Raw genomic sequence first — 25,330 nt, 5'->3', positions numbered from 1 at the left:
TGAGAAGACAGAGAAACACACAGCAGATGAAGGAGCAAGGCAAAAACCCACCAGACCAAACAAATGAAGAGGAAATAGGCAGTCTACCTGAAAAAGAATTCAGAGTAATGATAGTAAAGATGATCTAAACTCTTGGACATAGAATGGAGAAAATACAAGAAACGTTTAACAAGGACCTAGAAGAACTAAAGAGCAAACAAACAATGATGAACAACACAATAAATGGAATTAAAAATTCTCCAGAAGGAATCAATAGCAGGATAACTGAGGCAGAAGAACGGAGAAGTGACCTGGAAGATAATATAGTGGAAATAACTACTGCAGAGCAGAATGAAGATAAAAGAATGAAAAGAAATGAGGACAGTATCAGAGACCCCTGGGAAACATTAAACGCACCAACATTCAAATTATAGGGGTCCCAGAAGAAGAGAAAAAGAAAGGGACTGAGAAAATATTTGAAGAGATTATAATTGAAAACTTCCCTAATATGGGAAAGGAAATAGTAAATCAATTCCAGGAAGCTCAGAGAGTCCCATACAGGATAAATCCAAGGAGAAACATGCCAAGACACATATTAATCAAACTATGAAAAATTACATACAAAGAAAAAATATTAAAAACAGCAAGGGAAAAACAACAAATAGCATGCAAGGGAATCCCCAAAAGGTTAACAGCTGATCTTTCAACAGAAATTCTGCAAGCCAGAAGGAAGTGGCAGGACATATTTAAAGTGATGAAAGGGAAAAACCTACAACCAAGATTACTCTACCCAGCAAGGATCTCATTCAGTTTTGAAGGAGAAATTAAAACCTTTTCAGACAGGCAAAAGCTAAGAAAATTCAGCACCACCAAACCAGCTTTAAAACAAATGCTAAAGGAACTTCTCTAGGCAGGAAACACAAGAGAAGGAAAAGACCTACAATAACAAACCCAAAACAATTGAGAAATGCTAATAGGAACAAATATATCGATAGCTACCTTAAATGTAAATGCATTAAATGCTCCAATCAAAAGACATAGATTGGCTGAATGGATACAAAAACAAGACCTGCATATATGCTGTCTACAAGAGACTCACTTCAGACCTAGGGACACATACAGACTGAAAATGAGGGGATGGAAAAAGATATTCTATGTAAATAGAAATCAAAATAAAGCTGGAGTAGCAATTCTCATATCAGACAAAATAGACTTTAAAATAAAGACTATTACAAGAGACAAAAGAAGGACACTACATAATGATCAAGGTATCAATCCAAGAAGAAGATATAACAATTGTAAATATTTATACACCCAACACAGGAGCACCTCAATACATAAGGCAACTGCTAACAGCCATAAAAGGGGAAATTGAAAGTTAACACATAGTAGGGGACTTTAACACCCCACTTTCACCAATGGACAGATCATCCAAAATGAAAATAAATAAGGAAACACAAGCTTTAAATGACACATTAAACAAGATGGATTTAATTGACATTTATAGGACATTCCATCCAAAACCAACAGAATACACTTTCTTCTCAAGTGCTCATGGAACATTGTCCAGGATAGATCATATCTTGGGTCACAAATCAAGCCTTGGTAAATTTAAGAAAATAGAAATCATATCAAGTATCTTTCCCGACCATAGCACCATGAGAATAGATATCAATTAGAGGAAAAAAATCTGTAAAAAATAGAAACAACATGGAGGCTAAACAATACACTACTTAATAATCAAGAGATCACTGAAGAAATCAAAGAGGAAATCAAAAAATACCTAGAAACAAATGACACTGAAAACACAACAACCCAAAACCTATGGGATGCAGCAAAAGCAGTTCTAAGAGGGAAGTTTATAGCAATACAATGCTACAAGAGACAAGAAACATCTCAAATAAACAACCTAACCTTACACCTAAAGCAATTAGAGAAAGAAGAACAAAAAAAACCCCAAAGTTAGCAGATGGAAAGAAATCATAAAGATCAGATCAGAAATAAATGAAAAAGAAATGAAGGAAACAATAGCAAAGATCAATAAAACTAAAAGCTGGTTCTTTGAGAAGATAAACAAAATTGATAAACCATTAGCCAGACTCATCAAGAAGAAAAAGGAGAAGACTCAAATCAATAGAATTAGAAATGAAAAAGGAGAAGTAACAACTTACACTGCAGAAATACAAAGGATCCTGAGAGATTACTACAAGCAACTATATGCCAATAAAATGGACAACTGGAAGAAATGGACAAATTCTTAGAAAGGTATAACCTTCCAAGACTGAACCAGGAAGAAACAGAAACCATGAACAGACCAATCACAAGCACTGCAATTGAGACTGTGATTAAAAATATTCTAACAAACAAAAGTCCAGGACCAGATGGCTTCACAGGCGAATTCTATCAAACATTTAGAGAAGAGCTATCACCTATACTTCTCAAACTCTTCCAAAATATAGCAGAGGGAGGAACACTCCCAAACTCATTCTACAAGGCCACCATCACCTTGATACCAAAACCAAAGATGTCAGAAAGGAAGAAAACTACAGGGCTTCCCTGGTGGCGCAGTGGTTGAGAATCTGCCTGCCAGTGCAGGGGACACGGGTTCGAGCCCTGGTCTGGGAAGACCCCACATGCCGTGGAGCAACTGGGCCTGTGAGCCACAATTATTGAGCCTGCGCGTCTGGAGCCTGTGCTCCGCAACAAGAGAGGCCACGATAGTGAGAGGCCTGCGCACCGCGATGAAGAGTGGCCCCCGCTTGCTGCAGCTAGAGGAAGCCCTCACACAGAAATGAAGACCCAACACAGCCAAATAAATAAATAATAATTAAAAAAAAAAAAAAGAAAACTACAGGCCAATATCACTGATGAATATAGATACAAAAATCCTCAACAAAATACTAGCAAACAGAATCCAACAACACATTAAAAGGATCATACACCATGATCAAGTGGGATTTATCCCAGGAATGCAAGGATTCTTCAATATATGCAAATCAATCAATGTGATACACCATATTAAGAAATTGATGGATAAAAACCATCTGATCATCTCAATAGGTGCAGAAAAAGCTTTTGAGAAAATTCAACACCCATTTATGATAAAAACCCTCCAGAAAGTAGGCATAGAGGGAACTGACCTCAACATAATAAAGGCCATATATGACAAACCCACAGCCAACATCGTTCTCAATTGTGAAAAACTGAAACGATTTCCACTAAGATCAGGAAAAAGACAAGGTTGCCCACTCTCACCACTATTATTCAACATAGTTTTGGAAGTTTTAGCCACAGCAATCAGAGAAGAAAAAGAAATAAAAGGAATCCAAATCGGAAAAGAAGAAGTAAAGCTGTCACTGTTTTCAGATGACATGATACTACACATAGAGAATCCTAAAGATGCTACCAGAAAACTACTAGAGCTAATCAATGAATTTGGTAAAGTAGCAGGTACACTATTAATGCACAGAAATCTCTTGCATTCCTATATACTAACAATGAAAAATCTGAAAGAGAAATTAAGGAAACACTCCCATTTACCATTGCAACAAAAAGAATAAAGTACCTAGGAATAAACCTACCTAAGGAGACAAAAAAGCTGTATGCAGAAAACTATGACACTGATGAAAGAAATTAAAGATGATACAAACAGATGGAGAGATATTCCATGTTCTTGGATTGGAAGAATCAACATTGTGAAAATGATTTTACTACCCAAAGCAATCTACAGATTCAGTGCAATCCCTATCAAACTACCAATAGCATTTTTCACAGAACTAGAACAAAAAATTTCACAATTTGTATGGAAACACATAAGACCCTGAGTAGCCAAATCAATCTTGAGAAAGAAAAATGGAGCTGGAGGAATCAGGCTCCCTGGCTTCAGACTATACTACAAAGCTCCAGTAATCAAGACATTATGGTAATAGCACAAAAACAGAAATATAGATCAATGGAATAGGATAGAAAGCCCAGAGATAAACCCACGCACATATGGTCACCTTATTTTTGACAAAGGAAGCAATAATATATAATGGAGAAAAGACAGCTTCTTCAATAAGTGGTGCTGGGAAAACTAGACAGCTACATGTAAAAGAATGACATTATAACTAATATAAAAACTAATTTTATATTAAATATCATTCATCTTATACCTACAGAAGAATAGGCTATCCACTTCAATACAATTCTTGCACACGATGTTCTACATGATGAAAACTTAGGCGATGAAGATGGTGATGACACAAAAGTGTCTCATACAGTTCTTGCCATACGGTTAGTAGATTTTCACAGGAAGACACACATACACGACAAATAAGTTTACTAACTGTACGGCAGGATAATTATTTACAGTTCACTAAGTTGAAGTCAATCATCACAAAGGTCTTCCTCCTCCTAGTCTTCACATTGAGTAGGCTTAGGAGGAGGAGGAAGAGGAAGCATTTGGTCTTGCTCTCTTCGTGGTGGCAGAGGTGGAAGAGGTGGAGGAGATGGAAGGGGAGGCAGGAGAGGCAGGCATGCTGGGTGTAACTTTATGGAAATACCTCATAATTTTTGTCTGTCTTTTTCCTTTTTTATTTCTCTAAAAATGTTTCCATGTGGTACAAATCCATCTTTCACCGTGTGCTTCAGTTCCAGTGCCCATATCATAGAAAGGTCCATGTTGTAATAGAAGTCAAAAGCAGTCTTGAATAACTGGAAGCTGATGCCAGATTGTCTAATGTCAATTTGTTTTCTGGCACCACTTTGTCTATGTCTTCTTCCTCATCATCTGGGACTGGTTCAGAAGCCCGCATCTCCATCAAGTCATCTTCTGTTATTCCCCTGGTGTGTTGTCCTTTAGCTCTTGAATTTCTCAGGACTTATATCTTGAAACTCTTCATCCCCTCCCCACCTTTTCTGCCATATCCACAACCTCTTTCATGATTTCCTTGATTGGCTCTGTTATAAATTCTGTGAAGTCATGCAAAACTTCTGAACACAGTTTTCTCCAGCAGGAATTTATTGTTTTGGGCTTGATGGCTTTCACAGCTTTTTCTATAACAGTGATGGCATCTCCAATGGTGTAATCCTTCTAGACTTTCAGGATGTCCTCTCTTTTGGGGTTCTGTTCCATAGCATTGACAGTCCTTTCCATAGAGTACAGTGTGCAATGAGCCTTAAAGATGCTAATGACCCCCTGATCCAGAGGCTAAATTAGAGACGTGTTTCAGGTTAAGTAGACCACTTTGACACATTCAGTGTTGAACTCATTGGATTCTGGGTGGCCAGGGACATTGTCCAATATAAAAAGAACTGTAAAAGGCAGTCTCTTACTAGAAAAGTACTTCTTGAATTCAGGGACAAAGCATGGATAGAACCAAACCAGAGAAAGTGTTCTCATTGTCCAGGCCTTGGTGTTGTACAACCAAAAGACTGGCAGCTGGTGTTGGTCTTTTTCCTTCAAGGCTCAGGGGTTAGCAGCTTTAGAGATAAGAACATTCATGATCATAAATTTGACTGCATTTGCATAAAACATTAGAGTTAGCCTACCCCTCCTGCCTTAAATCCTGGTCCTTGCTTCTTTTCCTTACTAATAAATGTCCTTTGTGGCATTTTTTTCTCCCCCTGAAGAGGGAACTTTCATCTGCTTTAAAAACCTGTTTCAACAGATATCTTTTCTCCTCAGTGATTTTCTTAATGGAATCTGGGAACTAGTCCGATGCCTCTTGGTTGGCAGAAGCTGTTTATCTTACTATCTTGACTTTTTTTTAGGCCAAACCTCCTTCTAAAATTCTCAAACCATTCTTTGCTGTCATTAAACTCTTTAGCTTTAAATTCTTCAGCTTCCTTTTACTTATGTTGTCATAAAATGACTTTGCTTTTTCTCAAATCATATTAGAGTCTCTAGCAACCCTGCAACCACATAAAAGCTGCATTTTCAATATGAGATAAAAAGGTATGTTGTAAAAAGTGCAAGGTTTTTGCACCTGCTGTTGCAGCTGCAGTGAAGGCTTCATGAATTTCCTTTTCTTTTTTACACAATGATCCTTATCCTGGATTAACTTGTCTTGAAATGGTGGGCAACCGCAGGCAGCTGCAGACCTCAGTCTAATGGTACATAACAAGCAATTCAAGTTTTTCTTGTTGTGTCATGGCTTTTCTCTGTTTCTTGGGAGCACTTCCAACATCACTAGTGACACTTTGCATGGGTCCTGTGGTGTTATTCAAGGCTTATGGTATTGCACCAAACACAATGAAAAGTACACGAGAACTGTGAGAGATCACATTTTACTGCAATACACAATTCACTGGAGAGATGAATTGCTCATACAGAGATGATTAGTGTCACATGGCATTTGAAGCCAATACTCACAACACTTGAGCTCACTGCAATAGCAACAGGAGGGGGCTACAAATTGTTACAGTTATACGGTGTGTACTACAGTTAATGTTATGCAGTTATAATTTAATACTGCATCTTTACATTTGTTTACTTTTCTCTTGACTATGAATGGTGCCATGTATGGTGTTTAAGCATTTTTGTGCAAAAGTTTTGATAAATTTTAACTTTTTCTAATAGATTTGTGTATACCTTATGGTAGTAAATGATAAAATAGACTAGTATCTACTTAATGTTTTATGCATTTATGACATAACTAAATTTTTCTTAATTTTTTCAGTATTTCTAGGCTAGGCAGTTCATCTGTTGAGTTTTTTCAAATTGTTGCAAGTCTCCAATTTTTTTTTAATATATTAATTGAAAAAATTCCACATATAAGTAGACCCACACAGTTCAAACCTGTGTTGTTCAAGGTCAGCTATAATTTCTTTTACATTTTTAATTTTTAAAAATGTTTTACAACTTTATTGAGGGGTATATAAATACATATGGATACATGTACACTTTTAATATGTATAATTTGTTGAGTTTGACATATTTATACACCCATGAAACCAACACCATAGTCAAGTAAATGGGCACAGAAATTGTACTCCCGAAATTCCCTTGTGGCTCTTTTAATTTCCTCTCGCCTCTTCATTTCTGGCAATAAAATTAAACTACATTCTGTCACCATACAGTAGCTTGCATTGTCTAGAAATTGATTTGGAAATTGAATTATAAAGGCTATGCTCTTTTGTTCTGGCTTCCTTCTCCCAGCATGTTTGTGTATCACTAGTTTATTCCTTTCTATTGCTGAGTAGTTGTCTAGTGTATGGATTTGACACATATTATTTATTCATGTCCCTGTTGGTGGATATTGGGTTGTTTCTGGTTTTTGGATATTATCCCAAAAAAAGTGCTATGAGCATTTGTGTGCAAACCTTTATGTGAAAATATATTTGCATTTTTCTTGGATAGTAGCCAAAGAATTGAATAACTTCATCATATGGTACTTTATGTTTAAGAAACTCCAAAAGTGTTTTTAATTGTGTTTCCTATTTTGCACTACCAACAGAGTATTTTTTATTTATTTTTATTGTTTATTTATTTATTTTTACTTTTTGGCCGCACTGCCTGGCATGTGGGATCTTCGTTGCCCGACTAGGGATCGAACCCGCGCCCCCAGCAGTTTGGAGCACGGAGTCTTAACCACTGGACCGCCGAGGAAGTCCCCCAATAGAGTATTTTTTATACCAACAAGTATAAGTGATTCATTTGTTGCTTATCTTCACAAGATTTGGAAAAGTCAGTCTTTTTAATTGTAGCCATTCTGGTTGGTAAGTAGTGATATATCATTGTGATTTTAATTTTCATTTGCCTAATGTAAATGATGCTGAGAACATTTTCATGCCTTTTTTGCCCTCTGTATATCTTTTTTTAATTTTATTTTTTATTGAGGTATAATTGATATATAAGGTTATATTTAGTTTCAGGTGTACACATGATAATTTGATATTTGTATATATTACAAAATGACCACCACAGTAAGTCTAGTTAAGATTCATCACTATACAAAAAAAAATTTTTTCTTGTGTTGAGAATGTTTAAGATTTACTTACTTAGCAACTTTCAAATATACAATATAGAATTATTAACTAGAGTCACCATGCTGTGCATTACATCCCATGACATTTATTTTATCGCTGGAAGTTTGTACCTTTTGATCCCCTTTACCCGTTTTGCCCACCTCTCCTCTCAACCCCTCTGGCAACCACCAATCTGTTCTTTGTATCTATGAGCTCAGTTTTTTGTTTTTGTTTTTAGATTTTGCATGTAAGTGAGGTTACATGGTGTTTGTCTTTCTCTGTCTGACTTATTTAACATAGCATAATGCCCTCAAGGAGGTTCATCCATGTGATCTCATATGAAAAGATTTCCTTCTTCTTTCATGGCTTAATTATATATAGATATATATGTATGTATGTATGTATTCCTACCATACATATATATGTAATCCTACTATATATATACACATATATATATAGTATATAAAATGCTGCAGTGAACTTAGGGGTACGTATATTTTTCCAAGTTAGTGTTTTTGTTTTCATCATATTAATATCCAGAAATGGAACTTCTGGATTATATGATACTTCTATTTTTAATATTTTGAGGAACCTCTCTCCTATTCTCCATAGTGGCTGCATCAATTTACATTCTCACCAACAGTGCACAACGGCTCCCTTTTCCCCACATCTTGCCAAGACTTGTTATTTCTTGTTTTTTTGATAATAACCATTCTGACTGGTGAAAGGTAATATCTCATTGTGGTTTTGACTTGCATTATCTTGACTATTAGTGACGTTCAGCATCTTTTTATGCACCTGTTGGCCATCTGTATGTCTTCTTTTGAAAGTGTCTATTCAGATCCTCTGCCCAATTTTTAATCAGATTGTTTGCTTTTTTTGTTATTGCCATTTAGTTCTTAATTTCACTTTTTTATGTCTTTCATTTGTAGAAGCTTATTTGATTTAAAGAAAAAAAACAAACTTGTAGTTGATAATTTTGAGTAGATGCCAGCTTTTTAATTCATGATTTTGTTCTCTCATTAGATTTCCTTAAACATAATAAATATTTTTATTTTCATTTATGTACCAATAATTCTAGTATTTAAAATCTATATGCACATGATTCTGGCTTTTGCTTGTTTTTTTATTTGTTTCTAGTTAGTAAGTGCTTCACTAACCTTTAGGCCATGTTAAACATAGATAGAATAAATGTGTTAAACTAAAGGGATGAAACAAACAAATCAGTGTTACACATATATAGAAAGAGACAGAAAGCAAAATAAACCCTAAATATTTATAAAGCATGGATCAGCTTTATCTACCTCAAACTGACACCCACTGGGAAAAAAAAAATCAAATTTTTTGTTTGCCTTGTTTTTAATTTACAAAAGTAGCCTCAATTTGGGCCTGAATCCCAGCCTTTCTTGTAGATATTAAATCTCAAGGAAAACTTAATTTATATACTTTCTTGTTTATACAGCGCCAAAACTAAGTCAATTATTTTTTCCCCATCTCTCTTTGGACGGAGATTTGTCTTTCTTGTTTAAACTTTATATGAGATTGCAGACTTAATTGCTTCCCAGATTTATGCAACTCTCCATCTTTTGTAAATCTAGTATTTTGTCTCTTGACCACTGTGTGTAACTTCTTAAACCAGAGCACCCGGTTACCCCAAAAGGGCATATGACAACAGAAAACCTTAATTTTAGCACTTGCTTGTGTCTGAGGATGAGTGAATGCTTTTTATCTTCTATAATTTTTATTGTTTTAGCAAAGATTTTATTATTTACGTGTCTTTTTTTAACATTTTGTAACAAGACAGTTTCAGAACATCTGAAATAAAGAGGCAATATTTATTTTATATTCTGAGCTATCATCCACATTTTGAGGACTATTTCTAAATCCCACTTTTTGGGAAGCTTTCCCATTGGACACTTTTCCCTGCCAATTTTTAAAAATTTTTATGTATTTAAAGACATCTTTATCACTAAAGATAAACATATTTCTAAGTTTGTCTTTCTCTGTCTGATTTATTTAACATAGCATAATGCCCTCAGAGAAAACTAAATAATTATAGTAACTCACAATTCTTTGGTAAAATACTTATTGAATATTGTGATATATAAATATATGTCAGTTAATAAGAAGGACAAATAAAATTTACACTTTAAGAGAATCAAGTCATTTGTGTGTGTGTGTGGAATGAGAATCAGGTTTGTTCAAAATGATGTCATTCAATACTTCTTTTTATTGAGTCCTAGTAATATTTCTATAACTCTGCTTTCAATTATGTAAATGAATTAAAGAAAAATAAAAAATGGAAAAAAGTAGCAAAGTTTTATAAAAATTGAAAAATGATGATTAATTATTTTGGAAGAAAATGCAAAAACTGGTCTGAGGAGGGCCTACGTATTCCCTTTTGTTAGAGTTTGGAGTGTGCTAAATACATCTTTCAGTATTTACTTGTATTATGTCTTCAATATGCTCTTAATTACTCTAATTTATTTGTTTCTATAAAAATCCACTTAAAATTTTGCATGAAAATAATAATAATTGTTATTATTATTTTCACTTCACAGATAAGGAAACTAGCATTTACAAAGGGTGCATGACATGTAAGAAGTATCAGAATGAAGACTGAAACCTGAGTCTTTAAATTTAACTTTTCACGATGTATTGTATTATTGGTTTAAAACTCCAGGGAAATAGTTGAATCTCCATATACTTCTTAAACTACTCTTCTGTCTTTCAAAGGATGGCATAGTTTGAAAATACAGGTCTCACCAGTTCTCTCTCTTTAGCAATTTTAAGGTTTGGTAGGGGAAGTTTGGACAGATGCCAAATAAAACTTGCTTTGGTAAACAGTATCTGATGAGTATGATATAACAATTCAAAAAGAATTGCAAATACACATACGAAAATAGGGAGACTAGACACTCACAGTTGTGTTGCTGATGCCAGTGTTTCTGTCTAGCATGTAAATGAAGAGTCATGGCATTCATTTTGTGATTTTGTGTAATGTGCATTCCTCATTCAGCACACACACATCCAAACTATAGATTTTCCAACCCGTCCATGTGGAAGTAACAAGCTCTTCATCATGGGATTGATCTCAGAATGCTTTTATAGGACATCTGTCTTTAGGAAAGAGTCTGGGCAGATTTTTTTCACTGGTTTGAATGCCAATGATATGGATGTTTTCCAGTGGAGAAGAGGATCCAAGATTGTGGCTTGATCAGAGATTAAAAAAAAAAGTCAACAGTCTATCTCTGAATCAGCCAACAAGTTTCTCAGCTACAAGAGGAAAATTTGAAAAAGAATGATAGATAAGTCTGTTCATTACACCCACTGGATAATATTTCCATTACCCCTGTACCTGGGGATCTGTTCAGTATCTTTCCGGAATGAGATATTGTAGAAAGGAAGATATGACATAATTTATGTCATATCATGTCATGGCATCTAGCTGAGAGAACAGAGAGAAATACAGTTTAAATTTGGTAGCACAATAAGAATGTGAGGAAAGAGTGAGTATTGGGGAAATAGAAAATTAGTCTGCTGTGAAGGTTGTCATGCTCAAGTACGTCTGTTCTGCAGAATCTGTGATTTGAAGATCATTGATGATGTGGCTCTTCCTCTTACAAATGTCTCATAAAAGCTAAGCTGAAGAGAGGATATGAAGTGTCTTTAAGACTTTTGACAGAATATTCACTTAATATTTTCCATTAGGAAAAAAGAACAATCAAATGATCTAATCTGTTTTTGCTCTAGGTGATTATATATTATTTCTGAACACATTTTCATAAAGGATAGCATACATATAGAAAAGTGCACATGTCACACCTCAATGGATTTTATACAAACTTGAAGACACTCATATAACCAGCACCAGTTCAAGAAGCAGAGCATTCCTAGCATTCCAGGAGCCCCATAATGTTCCCTTCTGGTAACTATTTTCCCCAGGAATTAGCAGTATCCTGATTTCTGATTTTCAAGTTTGCCTATTTGTGAACTGTGTATAAATGGAGTCATAGAGCAGCATTTTGTTTTAGTCTGATTCTTTTCACTCAGTATCATTTTTATGTTTTAGTTCATTCATACTCACTGGTTTATGATATTCATTGTAGGAATTTTTGCTAACCAGGTATTTGTTAGAGAATGACTTTTCAGTCATTTATTCACTTATTTATTTGATATTTAGTTATTGAGAGCAAAGTTGGCTGGTCAGAGGACAAAATATAGCAAAGAAAGAAATTATCGTCATTCCTTCAGGGAGATTTCAAGCTACAAGCTGGAGAATTAGTAATAAGTTTAAAAACTCTAATAAATAATTTCAAAATATGCAAATGCTATGAAAGAAAGGAACAGAGTAAAATGTTTTTAAAAGGTAGATCCTAACTTAAATATTGTGTTAAAGATTAAAAGTATTTATCTTGAGCAATACTTAGATAAATATCTTTAGGCTTTAAAGCAATGGAAGCCAAATATTTTTTCCATACTTATTTTTTAAATGACCAGAAAACCAAAAGCTAATGATGCCCCATGCGTCCTTACACTGAGCAGAAAAGTCCTTGGTGTCAGTCATTGGATCAAGCCAGAGACTTGACAAGCTTTCTGACTGATTTACAAAATGTTTGATGGAATATTACTTAATAACCTCTTTTCATTTGAATACATTTGTTTTGTTACCAACAAATTTGGCATTTTAAGAAATCAGATACATGACATTTTTGTCGCCCCAAAATATTTCTTTCCTATCTTTAATTCCCTCCAAACTTTTCCTCCACATTGATATTTTTCCTGTTTATGCTATGAAAATGATCTTTTGACTAGAACACTTAAGAGCAGTAAGGATTCAATCATGTGGGTAGCCCCATGCAGCATGCACATCTATATATTAACTCTTCATGATTTCATTTTACTCTCTGGCCCTTAGCCTTCCTTGAATCTGATTTTTAGCTTCATTTTTTATATTTGAAAATAAATTTATTTTTAAGTCTATCTGGCATATATTTTGTAACAAGGCCATGAATGTATACACATACATAACATATGTAATATATATATAGTCAGATCCCCATATCTGCAGATGCAGAACCCATGGATATGGTGGATGACTATACTAGGTCATTTATATAAGGGAATTGAACATCCATGGATTTCGGTATCCTCAGGGCATCCTGGAAGCAAAACCCCATATACCCCCCATAGTGAGGGACAACTGTATATATATAATTCTATATATATAACAATTATATACATTTAACAATCGTCCTAAATTTGCATAGCATTTTAATGTCCAAAAAGGTCACTACTAACAAATGACCACTTATTAATTAAAACTTGCATTTCTCATCATATTAACTCTGTAAGGTAAATGGAGACATTATTGTTTCTTTTTTATAGTGCAGAAATCTGAAGGTTAACTTATCAAAGTTACACAGCTAGTTAACAGCAGATCTGCTATTTGAATTCAGAGCTTTAAAGTCAAATTGAGTGTCTATTCCAATACCCAAGGAACAAAGTAGGGGTACAAGGAATGTTGAGGGAAAAGGAAAGAAAAATGAGGTAAGAAATTCCAAATTTTAATTTCACCTAGATTCCACTTATACTGGAGGCCCGTAAGACTCTAGAGGAACATTTTCCAACTGTGTTTCAGTTGTCTGAAATATTAATAGAAATAGAAAATAAATACAGCACTAACAAAAATATAATTTGACCAGCACTAAAATAATCAAATTTAAGCAGATTTCTTTGCTATCAAACATTTGTTTGCCTTTAATATGGTAATGTAGAGGGAAGATAACTGACCATGGAATCCATTTGCTTTTTCCTGTGAGACATTTCTTATTGTCTCACAAAACACACCTAAGGAAATGCATTAAGAAATTATCCAAAATCAGCCCACACACAGACTTACACAGGAAAAATTAAGAAAACTACATGTGTAATTTTATCCCAAACAGAATTCTACACTATGACCAGAATAGTTTATTACTTAGTGTTCTAATTATAAGGACTATGTGCCCATATTCCCAGACAGAAAATCCATTCTATAACCTTATCCTCCATCAAAACTAGGCCACAGACTTTAAAGAAGGGAACTACATAATGGGCTGTTTCCTGAACTTTCAGTCTCCGTGTGATTAAATGCTCGACAAGAAATTGTTATTAGACTACATACAGACATGTTTAGGAAAGTAAAATCAGATCTATTATGAAAAAAAAAAAAAAAACCAAAGACTTATTTTTGAATAGCCTTTCAATGTGATCTCCTCCTTTAGGAGCAAGAGTTCTAAAAACTGGAAAAAGGGGTCATGATCCATGAAGAAACTTAACACTTTAGTTTGACCCAAGTCAGCCCAAATGGGCCAATAATCAGATTCTTTTTGATCCCAGATGATTAGCTAGGTAAAGTTGCTCAGTGAAACATGGGACCTATGCTCTGACCTCTCTTTTGGTTCACCAACTATTGTTTGAAGACAGTACACCGTTTGGATTTCTGTCTGTGATAGAATGATAATGTTTCTGTTCTTTTTTTTTTTTCATCATGAAGTTTCTACTGCAGGAAGTTAGAGACGGACAACTTTTGTCTTAGGTAATTAATTTTTAGTATGCCAGATCTTTTAATAGCCCCTCTATTGTGAGGGTTGTTTCTGTTTCTGGGTCATTCCCAGGAGGATTTAGTGTAGAAGAAATGTGTGATTTAAGGAGAATTAGAAACAGCAGAATGCTATTTTTGCCCCACCCAGTTCCCTGATATTTCCTTCAACTCTGTTGTGGCATCCATCCCCTAGCTGCTGGGAGTTCTTTGAATGACAGTTCACATCTGCATTCTTTCCTTGAGGATTGTCCTTTATAGACTAACGCTGCCTTACCTAGAGAGTTTTGGGGGTTATGTGTCCCTCTGCTTCCTTTGCCTCAAGAAAGGATAGCCTCTGATGCAGTTTAGATTCCAAATCCCTGAGGGATCATGTTGTATTTAAACTTCGTCTGAACCCACATTCTGGCTTTGCCCCTTCAACATTACTATCCTGTTCCTCTCACCTGAAGTAAAAGTACTCATTTCTCCTGAGAAATTTCTCAAAATAAATCACATGTACACAAATGTCAACATCAGTCTCTGCTTTAAAGAACCTACCCTAATATGGATGTCAAATAGAAAACAGGAAGGAATGGAGGAGCAAAGACATGCAACCTCAAAACTTTAAGGGTTCAGGAACCAAAGAAAATCCAGTGCTCTAGTTTTGTAGCACACTGATTGCAACAAACAAACGAACAAGGGTGAGAGTAGTCAGATGCTTGTAAGTCACTAGTAAATGCATCAGACTGGAGACTAGATTGAACTATTAACTAGCAGCAACTGGGGGCAGTCAAGAGAATAATGTACAAGTAGATAGTTTTATCTCAAGTTACAATGTAAAAGGATATTAATACACAAAAAAACACTTTAATAAAAATCATACTTATATATGAGACTGCTAAAGAATGGTGGGTTCAAGAAAGTCTGGAACAATTCATTTCAGAAGAAAGCATTCTTTCACTAGTGAAGAGAGAGTCCTGGCTCTTTCCTGGGGGAAAATTTCATGTTTAGGTGTGGGCAAGAGAATGCTTTCTAGAGGATTTGCAGAGTTAAGGAGAGACCCTTAACAAGATCAAGCTATTGGTAGGGAAGGTAAGGAGGTTTGAAGTTGCTAGTCCAACAAAAGTAAAAGCAATCATTTTAGACTTTCAGTTCACAATTCCACCCAATTTATCTGAGTAAATGGCAATGAAGACAGGGCTGAAAAGTACAAAGAATATTTTCAGTCTTGAGCACTTGCTTGGAACAAAGTGACCCCTCCTGCTGATTCTGAAGGTGAAAGCATGAACCAACTGCCCTTGGACCAAATCTAATAAAATAAAAGAGATTAGTCATAGTAACTAAGAGGAACCACAATAACACACTGGTTGGCGGTTGGACTAACCAAAAGGGCATTCGATTTTTTAAAGCTGAAGCTCAGTTGCAGATTAACTTGACACTTCATCTTAGTTGCCAGACATAGGAACTAAGACTCACCATTTCTGGAAAAAACTGAACAAAACAGTAGTATACTTCAAAGTCCACTATTTTTCTATATGAAATATCTCATTTACAATAAAAAATGCAAAATATGCAACAAATATTAGAATTAGCACACAAGAATTTATAACAATTTTAAATATGTTTAAAGACTTAGAGGAAAAGATAAAATGAATAGATGAATGGATGTGGATTCTCAGCAAAGAAAGGGAATCTATAAAAAATAATTGAGTCAAAATACTAGAATCAAAATTTCAATACCTAAAATGAAAAAGAAACAAAAACAAAGCATAAAAGAAAACAATAAACACTAGGTCAACTTACTGGATGAATGGACACTGCACTTGAAAGGATCAATGAACTTGAAAATAGGTCAATAAGCATTAACTGAAAATTAAAAAAATTGAATATAAATAACCAGTGGAAAAATTTCAAGCAGTGTAATATATGTGTAAATGGAGTTCAGGAAGGACTAAAAAAAGTATGCAATAGTTTTGCTCACAGTTTCGTATGTATGAATCTCCCAAGACTTTATCTAATTAGGATCTGTTTTAAGCAATCACCCATGAAATAGGCAACTCAAAAGACTTAAAACCTCAGTTTCCATTTGAGGAAAGAGGTTTTGAGTTTGTTTTTATTCCTACATTCAGGTACCAAAAGTCTTGAAAATATTTATTCCTACAGTTCAAGAAAGGAATTTGAACATTCAGAATTGGCATAAAGGAGAAATAGAAAAATAAGGTTAAGGCAACAGGTTTTTATAAAAAACCAGGACAAGTATAGATTCAGCACAGTATAGCAGCAGCTCACTGGGCTGTGATTTGGGAGATCTGACTCTAGTCCAGACTTATTCCCTGATTAGTTGTGTGAGCTTAGGTTAGGGTGATTTTTTTCCTTCTCTGTCCCAGTTTCTTCTTCTACAGATGAAGTATTTGGAGATAAATCTTCTGGTCTCATATACCTCTCAGAGTCTATGAAATTAATGCTGAATTCAAGGGTCAGGAAACTGTGGCTGAGGGCAAAACCATCCCATTGCCCACTGTTGTAAATAAAGTTTTATTAGAACACAGCCATGCTCATTCATTAACATATTGTCTATGGCTGCTTGCAAGCTGCAATGGCAGAGCTGAGTTGTGGTAACAAAGGCCATATGACCTTCAAAGCCTAAAATATTTACTATCTGTAGGTTTATAGAAAAAGTTCACCAACTCTTTGGCTTATCTGAATGGAAAGTGAACCTCTGAAAACTATCCCCAGTGTCCTAATTCTGCATTTACTTGCATGGCCCTAGGGAGTCTCAGCTCTGCTTCATTAATTTGCTTGCTGCTGAGAAGCACTGACTGCCCTTTCCAAGCAACTGAATACCAAATTCCCCCAAGAGAGGGTAGTGTTGCTAAATTGTAGTTAGGAACAATAAAATGGATTTTCAAGGAGAAAGTAATGCTTAACCCAGAAAAATGAACTTCAAAATAGAGAAAGTACATGGACGTTGTCATCTGGGGAAGATATCTTATATAAAGGGATTTAAGTATCACAAGTATGTTTGAAAAGTATTCTGGTTCTCCTATTTCTAAGCATATGGTAGGATTGTATATTCTATGGAAAATCCCTTTTTTCCATGTAATGTAACATAATTATGGGTGTGATATATGATTATAATTATAGTCCCAGAGATTAAATTTGAAAATCTTGGTTGAGGAGGCTTAAAATTCTACCTAACATGCTTAATAAGATATGAACCAAAATGATATGTTTTATTTTCATGGAGTTACCTTTAAGAGTTATGAAAGATTTGCTGTAAATCTTTTTGCTCAGAAACTAGCAGTATTCCACATGGCGTTTATCCTGTCAGCTTGAATTCCAAAGTGAAATGACATGGAGTAGAGATTCCAGCCAACCTGTGTTGGATGTGACTGAGAAATGGATCTTTCATTTTTTTCAGTTGAAGTAAAATGTACATGCAATAAAATTCACTGACATTGAGTGAAATGAAATGAGTTTTGACAAAAATATATACATATACATCTGTATAACAAGATATACCATCAAGATATAGAGAATTGCCATAATTCCAGGATATTTTGTTTTTCCCCCCTTGCAGTCAATCCCCACTCCCAGAGGCATCCACTCTTATGATAACTATCACTGTGTTTTTTCTTTTTTTTTCATGTCTTTGGCTATTATGACTAAAGCTTCTGTAAAAATTTTGTGTACAATTTCTCATTTCCTTCTTGTAAATACTCAGGCGTAGAAGTGTTACGTGATATAGGGTACATGTACATGAAATTTATAAGTAACTTTTAGTTTTTCAAAATGCTTGCATTATTTACACTCTCACCAGCGATGTTTGGGAATTCCAGTTACTCTACATCGTCCACATTTGGTATTATCAGTTTATAAGAATACAACTTTTTTGTATATTTATCTTGTATTCTTTTCCATGGCTAAATTCACTTATTAGCTCTAGAAGACTTTTGTAGGTCCTTTTCCAGATTTTTCTAGATCCTTAAAAATCTGGAAGTTGGAGAATTAATTATGAGCCTTTCTTTGCTAATATCAAGATCTAAAGCTACACATTTGCCTGTAGGCACTGTTTCAGTTGCATCCCATAAATTTTGATATGCTGTACTTTTTTTAGTCTTTCAGTTGAAATTATGGTTTCTGATTTCCCCTTTAGTTTTTTTCTTGGCACAAAATTATGTGCAATTGTGTTGTTTATTTTTCAAATATTTGTGGATTTTCTGGGTATTGCTCTTAATTTCTAATAAAATTCTATTGTTTTCAGAAATACTCTACAATTTTAGTTATATGAAATTTATTGAGCCATTTTATTGGCAATCATGTAGTGTATCTTTGTTACCACTCCACATGCACTTAAAAAATATGTACCCTTCAGCTTTTTGTTGTAATGCTCTGTAAATTTTGATTAGATCAAGTTGATTGATAGTATTTGTCAAATATTTCATGACCTTGATTTTTTCTGTAGTTCTGCTACTAATTACTTACAAAGGAATGTTAAAATCCTCAATTATGACTGTAGATTTGTCTATTTTTACCTTTAATTTTCTGTCAATTTTTTCTTTATATATTTTAAAATGGTATTTTCAGTTGCCTATACCTTTAGTATTATATTTCTAATGGGCTTTCATCATTATGAAATATATTCATTCTGTCTGGTGATGTTTCTCATCTTACACATCCATTCTCTGTTTTTCATATGTTTGCTATAGGCATACTATATATACATGTATAAAATATATATATAATATATATATTTATTTAAACATTGTTTTCAACTGATCTCTCATTCTTATTTATAATATCTCTCTTAGAAAGCATAGAATTGTCCCTTGTTAAAATCCAATTTGACAATCTCTGCCTTTTATTCATTTTTAAAAATTCATTTGTATTCAATCTAATTTTTGGTAGAATGGTTTTGAGTATAAAGACTTGCTGTTTATTTTCTAATTGTGTCATTTCCCCTACTCTGTTCCTCTTTTCTTGGATTCTTTTGGAGTAATCAAATGCTCTTTTAAGAACCCATTTCATTTCCTCTATTGATTTTTAGCCATGATTCTTGGCATTATTTTTTAAGTGATTGTTTTAAGGATTAAAATACTCATCCTTATATTATCAGTCATTTACACTTAATATTGTTCCTCTTCATTTGCTTTCTTACTTCTTGTTAGGCTTCTTAGAATCTTCCCTGATAGAGATGCCCACCTTCCTCTCAATATAAAAGTGTAGACGTCTCAGGTTGAAGCAGTCTTCGAGAGGAGGTGGTCTGAGGAACCCTCCTTCTCTGTCCTGCTTCTCATTTCCTTTCAAAGCTCCTGTGGTACTTCTGATGACTTCCTGAGGCTCCATAGGGTTTTGCTCAAAAACCACTGTTTTAAACACATAAATATAGGAATATGCCTATCCTAGCAAAGAAAAAGTAGTTTATGGGCAATTATAAGAAAAATTTTTCTTCACAATGACTAGGAATCTGTAACTTAAATATTTCTAAAGACCTCTGACCATGTAAATATGAAAGCAACCTGCATTTATTGAGTTACTACTAGTTAAAACAATGTGCTAACCACAAACAAAGCAGAACAAAGCAGGAAGGTTATAGAGATGAATTCCACTAGAAGTTCAAATTGGCATGTCATGTGGCATAAGAGAGTTTCAAAATGTTCTAAGTATTATATGATATTTAACCATAGGGATTGTTAAATTAAAAAAAAAAAAGATGGATTTGTCTTTAGAGAGGTGACCTCTGTAGAAATTAGAATAAAATGCTTAATAGGTACTTAATAGGTACTTGCTGAGGGTTATACATTTAATATATTATAATAAAGGATATTTTAACTAAGAGCTGGTCCTGAATTCTATCTAATCTTGTCACTTACAAATTATGTAATACTTATCAAAATCAGATTCATATATAAATATTTGGAAAAATATCTATCATGCAAGATGTTCTTTATGATTAAATGAGATCTGTAAGTCCACATCAATTGGTAAGTCACATCCTCTGAGTTATTTTCAAACTCCTGACCAACAGAATTTATGAATATAATACGACTGTTGTTTTATGCCCCAAATTTAGTATTGTTGCTACATCGCAAAAGTAATTAAAATAGACTTCTTAGAAATAGATACATTTAACCAAGTTAGAATGATTTTATTCTCTTACCCTACTATTTTTCTTTGTCATTCTTAATTTTTCTCCCCTCTCTCTCTGTTCTCTTTTATCCATGCACCAATTATGGTGGCCTTGGCTCTAATCTGGTGAAAACAATCTGAAAATCTCAGTGGCTTAACAAAATAACAGTTTATTTGTTCTTTATTCAAAGTAAGTCTACTGTAGCTCTGGGAAGCTCTCAGGAGCATTCCAGGCTGCTTTAATCTTATGGAACCTCTACAAGAACATAGGCTCCTACAGTGACTATGGCTGGAGAAAAGATTAGGAAGAACTGAGCAGTGGCTTTAAGTGTCCAGTGCTGGCTTGGCTCACATGTCATTGGTCACATTAAGTCACAGAGCACACATTACTTCCTGAGAGTGGATAAGGAAGTCCTTCCGTGTACCCTGAGGAAGGGGAGAATATGAGATCATTGTGATCACCAGCAATGTCTGCCATATCTAACTTCACTTTCCCTCCTCTCCTTTCTCTTTCCCTGCCTCCTTCATCTCATTTCTGTACTCCTTCTTCCTATTTTTCCATCCTTCCCTCCTCCCCTTCCCTTTTCTCTCCTCCTTCCTCTACATCTCCCTTTATTTCTTTGTCCAGATGCTATAGATATGAATGCTGCCTATATGAGCATATGTATGTGTGGGAGGGTGGGTGTCACTGAGCTATCAGGACTTGGATGATGGACCAAATCATTTAGCGTGTTTAGAATTTATAGAAAATGGAAAAATGCAACTAAACAAAACAAATGCACAGTCATAGGGATAATTCAAATCATAATCCTGAAAATAAGCAGAGTTTTAGTTAGAAAAGTGATATGAAATGCTATGCCCAAGTAACACAATGAAACCATAAACAGGAAGAAAAATCATGCCATGAGAACCCATTAGTATCAGAATCTTCTCAGGTAGAGTCTAAAATACTTCAGGGATGTGGTCTAAACTTAAAGTCCTGCAAAATATGTAAATTTTGGAAATCTGCTTTTATAGGGTGACAAAAAAAAAAAAAAGGATCAAGCATTCTCATCAAAAAAAACACTTTTGACCAGACACAAGTTGCTTTGAAGGCTAATCTCAGCTTATTCCCAGCAACTTGGCTTATTCTTTATCTAACCAAACAAAGACTTCTAGATGCTTCCATTAAATGGTAGAAAAATCTCAATGTCACCATGATTCTTTTAGAGCTGATGTGGTTATTGCAATGTGTTGATGGATTGTAGGTTTTGAGGCCACTAGTTTGTATATTTGGTGCTGTTTCAATAATTTAGAGTTAAAAAATAATTTAGGGTTCAAAAATAAGGAAGAAAAAAATTCCCTTGTATCTCTTTCTTCCTGATCGGCAAAGGTTTTAAGGCTAGAAGGGGGTATGGAAGCTTCCTATTTCTCATTCCTCTTTCCCTTCTAATTTAAGAGTAAATGAAATTGAGACTCTGAGTAAATTTGTGCAGCTCATTAGAATCAGTTTTATAAGTCAAATATATTATAATTGACATTTATTCCTTTTGTTTCCATTCCATTTATGTCACCCCCCATCCCTCCCACCTTCGTTGTATTTATTCTGGGCCTAGGAAAGATGTAGAGGTAAAGATATACATAGAATTATGTCCCAAGTGAAATTCCAGTTATGGTCTGCCTAGAACTGTTTTCCTTTCTGTCTCTAACTAGAATTAAAGGAACCGATGAACTTTGCTCTGCCTTCCCCCAATCCTCAATCCTAAAGCCTGAAATATATTGACAATTATAAGATAAAGTCTTGCCTCATGAATTCCTTGAATAATCTAAACTTCAGGTATGAAAAGTGCAGTTGTTTACTGCAAAAAACAATAAATGCTGATCGTAAGTATAGTGCTTTTGGCTCCTGTAAAAGATAGTTAACAATCCTCCCTACATAAAGCTTATAATCAAAGATGGCACATTTCTTGTTTCATTTCTAACTCTGTTGCCAGCTATTCATACCTCATGACAGGTAACAACTTTCATAGGCCTCAGACATTTTATGACTATATAAAATTAGGGGTTGCATTAAATCAGTGTTTCTGGAATTTAAATGCCTCTTTTTCTTAATTTTTGCCATAATTGCATGACCTACACTGTTTTGCTGTAATATTTTTCTTTAAATAAACTTGGAAGTTTTCTATTGCTCTATAATAAATTAATATAAATTTATAGCTTAAAACACACACATTTATTATCTCAAGGTTTCTGTGGGTCAAGTGTCTGGGTCTGGCTCTGGGTCCTTTGCAAGGCTGTAATTAAGGTTGTTTAGGACTTCGTTCTAATCTGGAGGTTCAGCTGGCAATGGATACACTTCTAAGCTCACTCAGATTTTTAGCAGAATTCATTTCCTTGGGACTGTAAGACTGAGGGCCCTGGCTTCTTTTTGGGTAATGGCCAGAGGCTGCTCACAGTTTTTAGAGGTCACCTTCAGCCTCTAGAGGACGCTGCAGTTCCTTGCCGCATGGCTTGGCCCTCCCTGAGGGTCCTCTCACAATATGGAAGTTTGTTTCTTCCCAGCCAGCTAGGGCGAAAGGGAGAGAGTCTTCCCCGGCATTTACTGTTTAATTTAGGTAAGAGGAGAGGGACCCACTCACTCAGGCCATGACTCTCACTATCCACAGAAGTCCTCACATACGATTAAGCAGTAATGTCCTAAATCCAGAACAACTTCAAAAGCTCCTTTATTTGCCTGAATCAATTGATTTTCTTGTACTTCTTAAAATAATTTTGACCATTCTGGATAACAATGTAGTTACCAAGTTTCTTCATTTAACCAAGCTGTCATTCATAAATCAGCTGTCTTCTGATCATTAGAAACATGAGTAAGAATCTTAGCCATAATATTTTTAAAAAATACAGCCTTAAATGTCTTAAATAGCTGAATGAGAACATTGTAATAGGGGCAAGGAAGTCTATGAGGGCATCTTCTCTACCCCTGAAGTTCACAGATGGCTCAGCTCAGATCGTAAACAGTAGACATTTAGCACACTTAACAATTTCAGAATGGTCTCTCTTTATTAGTTATCTATGGGGTAAGTGGGAAAAACTGAAGTTTGTCTTCAAACGTCTTTCATTTTGACTTAAAATCCACCTAACAGAAGGGTTACAACAATCCTTTCATCTTAAGACTCTCACGTAACAAGAGAGTTTATTTTTCCAGTACTTATGCAATTTCAAAAATAAATAAATAAATAAATAAGAAAAAATCTCAAACAATCTGGAAGTCTGCTTAGTTTCAGTTGCTTTCACTAAAAGTTCACATTTTTGCCTTGTTCAATGGAGAAGAAAATGCAATATATCACTTTTCAATCACTATGAAGTGGATTGAAAAAAAAAGTTATAATAGTAACAACTAAGTTCTGATTAGCCATGTGTTTCTAAAGTACTTTGAGATCTAGGTTTTGTAGTCTGGAAGACATATGCTTTATTGATTTCTTCTATTCCATTTTGTTAATATAATAAACATATTCTTCCAGCTGCTGTTTTTAAATAGGAAATACCAGATTTTGACATTATTTCAGATATTAACTTTGGACAATTTCATTGATGGAAAATAAATGTTAAAGCTTATAATACAGGTAACCTTTATTGCTGGTTATTTATCAGTTATTCTGCTGCCTGCAGAGATATTTTTAGTATTTCCTCTACATGAGTTGACAGTGACAAATTTTACAAATACTTTCCTCTGCCATTTGAAGTCATTTGCATTTATACATGTACAATTATTAGTCTGTTCTTAAAATGTACTTTAGAACTCCATAATACTAATACTATCTTTTCAATAATAATAAGATCCAGATTCCTTAAGGCTAATAATCAACCTTGGCATGACATGCCTTTTTTAAAAAAAATCCATTCTATTAATATTTCTAGTTTCTAAAAAATGTAAACTTTTAGGAGAAATAATGTTTCCTTTGTCATTCCCATTAAAGTTTGTAAAGATGTTACACATAAAATAGTGGGATCAACCATAATGTCCATCAATAGAGGATTGCTTAAGTCAATTATGGTATGGCCATACAATAAAATATGACACTGAACCATTTAAAGTTGGCATTTTGAAAATCAAAAGCAATCAAATATCAGCAATTTCATATGATTCACCTATTATTACTCAACAGTTTAAAAGAAAGAAGTCCAGATGTTTATAAAGAAAGACATCCTCAAAATAAGCTTAATTCAATAGAAAAGCAAATTATAAAAGAATATGCACTGTATGATTTTGTTCATTTTATTTCCTGTAGATATAAATATGCTTGTAAATATATGGAAAATTTTAGAATGAGACTAGGGAATGGGGAAAATAGGGATCCTATTTTTTCTATTTACACATTCTTCTACTGTTTGATTCCTCAATGTAAGCACAAATTAATGGCATAACATGTTTTATTAATTAAAAAATAATCAGCCTCTCTTTCTTCAGTGTTACTCAAAGTATGGTCCATGGATGACACCAGTTTGCAAAATTTACCAGTCTGTAAAAAGATAGGTACAGGAATTGAGAGAAGCATTTAGTAATTTTACAGCAATTTGGTGAGTAATTTTATGTTTATTGAATCTAATAATGAAAAACTGGAGCTTGAATTTTGTATGTCCTTTTTCATTTTATTCATCTACAGATTGATTTTCATTGTATTTTACAAAAGACTATCCATGACTGATTGGAAATTTAAAAAAGAAAGA

Source organism: Eubalaena glacialis, chromosome 10 (genome assembly GCF_028564815.1).
Source record: "Eubalaena glacialis isolate mEubGla1 chromosome 10, mEubGla1.1.hap2.+ XY, whole genome shotgun sequence".
Classification (NCBI taxonomy): Eukaryota; Metazoa; Chordata; class Mammalia; order Artiodactyla; family Balaenidae; genus Eubalaena; species Eubalaena glacialis.
This window is presented reverse-complemented; position numbering follows the sequence as displayed.